The sequence below is a fragment of the Aphis gossypii genome, chromosome 2 (assembly GCF_020184175.1).
Source record: "Aphis gossypii isolate Hap1 chromosome 2, ASM2018417v2, whole genome shotgun sequence".
In the NCBI taxonomy this organism is placed as follows: Eukaryota; Metazoa; Arthropoda; class Insecta; order Hemiptera; family Aphididae; genus Aphis; species Aphis gossypii.
Window position 1 is genome coordinate 58,291,858 of NC_065531.1, and position 4,305 is coordinate 58,296,162.

General features: G+C 27.4%; 1 long non-coding RNA gene across 1 annotated transcript; it reads left to right on the top strand.

Annotated features, from left to right (window-relative positions):
* Positions 1 to 2,283: 2,283 nt before the first annotated feature.
* LOC126549562 (uncharacterized) lies at positions 2,284 to 3,251 on the top strand. The gene is made up of 3 exons (XR_007603668.1): positions 2,284 to 2,542; positions 2,777 to 2,817; positions 3,070 to 3,251. It is a non-coding gene; the product is annotated as an uncharacterized LOC126549562 (long non-coding RNA).
* The last annotated feature ends 1,054 nt before the right edge of the window (positions 3,252 to 4,305 follow it).

Here is a 4,305-nt window from a genome sequence, read left to right on the forward strand (position 1 = left end):
AATAACTAGATCGAACCAAAAAATATACAATAAATAATTCAAGAAGGAATGTTTAAATATTTTCTATTTTAAATAGAAAAGTAAAATAATGCAGACTACGTTTGCTAAAAAAAAAATAATAATAATAAAAACAAGTGTTAAATTTAAACTGAAATAAAATGTAGTCGCAAATTTTTAGAGATGTTGACAGGGCACGGTAAACAAAGTCGTGGAAATGACGGTTGTTGTAGTAGGACAGGCAAAGAAACTTGGAAAACAAGACCGACGTCTTTGTTAAAAAGCCCGTAAACTGTTTTTAAATGTATTTTATTATCTCGAAATATTATTATACCACCGAACTTGTTTTTATCAAACATTACTGTTTGTTAACATGCCCGGCGTGTTTACTTTATAACGGTGTCATCGCGATATAATAGGCAAAGCTCATATAGTAATATGTGGTGGAAAACTCAAAACTACACGTAATCTATGAACAGATTAAGTATAAAAATTAATATTATATTACAAAAACATCGTCTATTCAAATTCTGTGAAAAAAATTAGAAGTTTTCTGCAGTTTTACACCATCGACGAGTAGAACAAATATTATGACGTTAATGCCATGTTATAGACATTTCATCATGTTGGTTGAGTGAAGTGGCTTGAACTCATTTAAAGCTCAGGTAAACGAAAAAACAAGAAATGTCAAAAGAGATACAGCATCGCTTGGTATTTTTCTAGATACACAACCTAGATCGATAGTAATTTCATATTTTATTAAATAATATTTCAGATAATATTATTATCGAAAATATTGAATTATAAACGTGATTATATTATACATGTAATACATAATACTAAGAATAGCGATGAACATATTAGTTTTATAATGATGTACATTTTTTTTATACTCCTTTCATCACCTTTTGGAGCAGTAAAAATACTTAGATTTTCAACTTTGAAGGTGGTTTTTGATAGTAAAATAGATTTAGTTTGTATTTTTGGAAATTAAAAGTAAAAACCTATCGTCTACAAAAATCGATTATTATTTTGTTTTAATTCAAAACACATTACCATATCTTTAAATTCATTTATTTAACACTTATGTTACAGTGACTTAATCGGTGTCGATATTCGACACCTATACAGTACCGCAGTAAAGTGGTTGCCTACTTAACCGCATTTTATATTTAAATTATATGTATAGTGATAATTTAACATTTTAACTTTTAAATATAATTTTTAATTTTTAATCCATCAATTTTCGACTGATATTATAATTTTTATTGGCTGATATTAATTATTATTGACTGATTATAACGTAACATCACTTTATTATGATACTTATGTAAATGGGCACACTTAACTTGTAATGGTATACTAACTATTGGGAACTATAGGTAATAAAAGATACAAAAAAAAAAAAAAATAGTAATCGACTCGAATGGCATAGTCGATATAACGTAATAGTATATAATCGAGCCTGAGGTCACGGCATCAAGCGGTAGACAGTTATCGAGATAACGAAAAACTACTTTGGTAGTTACCGTATTTTCGAATAAAGAGTTTCGCGGTCGAAGAGCAACCGATAGAACCGGAAAACGTGTTATAATCAAACATTCGAACAGCGAATAGAAGTCAAACGTCGCACATAATAATATATTGCAATATAATATTATAATAATTATTATAATAACAATAGGTAAGTACCTAGCTATGTCTGTACCACGATTCTACGGCCATCTGTGGAAGTCAAGTCAGTAAAAAACAACGATAATGCTTGCCGCAGAAAGAAAATATTATACCGTACATACTACGTGTCCGTCGTCGATAATATAATACTGTAATACGACCGGACTAAAATAATAATAACGGCAATAATAATATTATTATCGGTGTATTTTAGGTGCGCCATTGGGAGGATTTATTTCAAACAGTCCGGTTACCATTATGCTTTTTTATATCATATTATTATAGTCTTTTACACGGGTTTGATATATTTGAGCCGAGACATTCTGACATTATTATTATATCTATATTATCATTGTATACCGTACGACGTTAAATCTAGGTTTGTATTTCTCGAAAATGAATACTTTGTGCGATTGCATTACGCGGTAATGCTACAGTATATAATGTACGTATTCTATTTACTGATTATAGCCGTATAATCATTATTCGACTTTCCTTCTCCCCCGACATAAGTTATAAAACATTAGTGTGATTATTATTTAAAGCTGAATTCGGTCGATGAAAAAAAGAAAAGAAATAAAAACAAATAATAAATAAACACGGGGCTGGTACATACGACTACTACGAAATACCTATAATGGTATTAGAATTCATTCGTTTATTCTGGTATTCTGCAGAATTTTTTATGAAACGATAGAATGCTGATCCGTTTGTTTTATTTAAAATATTTTTACAGGTGGTTGTGTTCCAAGAAAAAGATGATATAAACCGTCATGAATTCATAAAAAATACACATGTTGTAGTATTTTGACATACTTATGAACCAAAGATTACTAAAGGGATAGCTACGGGGCTTAAAAACAAAATCCTTGTAAGTATTTGATTTTTTTTTTTTTTTTAATTATTATTTCTTATTTTAGGACAAGTTCTTTTTAAATGTCGACTATAAAAATGATTCAAGCATGAAAAAAATAATACATTTTTAAATCAAATATATGATCAAGCTTAATTTATTTCAAATATTATTAAGCATATAATATTATTTGTAATACGCTTAATAATACTAACTTAGAAGTGTTAATTAAAATAATTATTCGATTTATAGATTACACATAGATCACAGAAATGGTAAACGCGATGTAACGGGTAATTATCAGTTGTAACTTGTAATTATTATTGTGGTGTGTACATCAGCTTTGTTTTTTTTTAAATTTATTAATTCTATTCATCAATTAACTAAAATATTTAAATATTATTTTAAAAAATAAATAAATAAATAACTTGCCCTGTTTTATGGATATGAACACGGTGTATCTCAACGTTTATTTTTATTATAATATATGAGATTAAGCATTTTCTTTACACTGCTTACATACAAACCTTTTATGGCTTTTCCAGGAAGAAGTCTGAACGATAAATGAAGTCTCGTATTAGTGAATATACCACCTGGAGCCAGATTTTAAAATTACGTCACATAATATCTCTCCTATCTATCACAAACAAATTATAATAACTGCATTGTAATAACTAATAATGTTTTATTTTTGTTTTATTTTATATATGTATGTGATATGCATGATATACACGTAATATGATATTTACCACTTATCTTCTATGATCTCGAATATCTCAAAACACTTTTAGTAATTTTAGTCCAGCTGAGATGTTTAGTAAATTTACCATAATACAATTCTTATTCTATATGAATAAGTATATAATAATATGGAAATTGTGTGGTAATAGTAATCAGTGACTATCATGGGAGTAAACACGAAGAGATATGGGGGATGGATCCCCGATGACCTTTTTTTTTATATATACTTAATACATTATACCGATAATAAAAAAATAAAATGATTTTTTTTTACGAAAAATAGTTAGTTTTTAGGGTATATGAAAGTTCAATGAAAGTTCCTGTCTACGCCACTGTTGACTAGTAAAAATATTTAATTAAAAGTGTTTTTGAAATAGATTATTTCCAATCAAAGGTATCTTATATTTTTTATGAAATAAATAAATAAAATACTATAGTAGAATTGTAAAAGTCATTACTTAAAAATATGTAGAACTTGGAAATCGTATATAAATTACACATGTTTATAACAAAGGTAGAATCGGATTTACTAGACCGAACAATCAGTCAGTTGAATCGTCGAATTGATTGATAATTGAATATTTTGTATCGATATTGAATTTATGGTACTTATTTAATTATTTACATGAAAGTACGATATTTTTAGTTACAGTGTGGTATTTATTTGATAATACAAAAAACACTCAATTTATTTTGTATCAAGACAGTTCTGTTTTAATTTTTTGACAGCGAACAATATTAAATGATTTAAAAAAAGATTTTTTTTTAGGTGTACTGACCGAAGGTTATTTTTTTATTTTTTTTGATAAAACACATTATTTACCTATAACCAAACCATTTACCATTCGACCTTCTACGTAAAACTATTTCATAATTTTCTCGCCCTATAATTAACACAATAAGATAAATAACAATCGACATATAAGAAATTGTCCATCTAGAATCTACTAATTGCAGACTGCGGAGTCTCAACACTAACAAACTATTTGAATCACCCAATAGCTTATGTATAAGCTTAACGCTTTACTATTAATTATAAA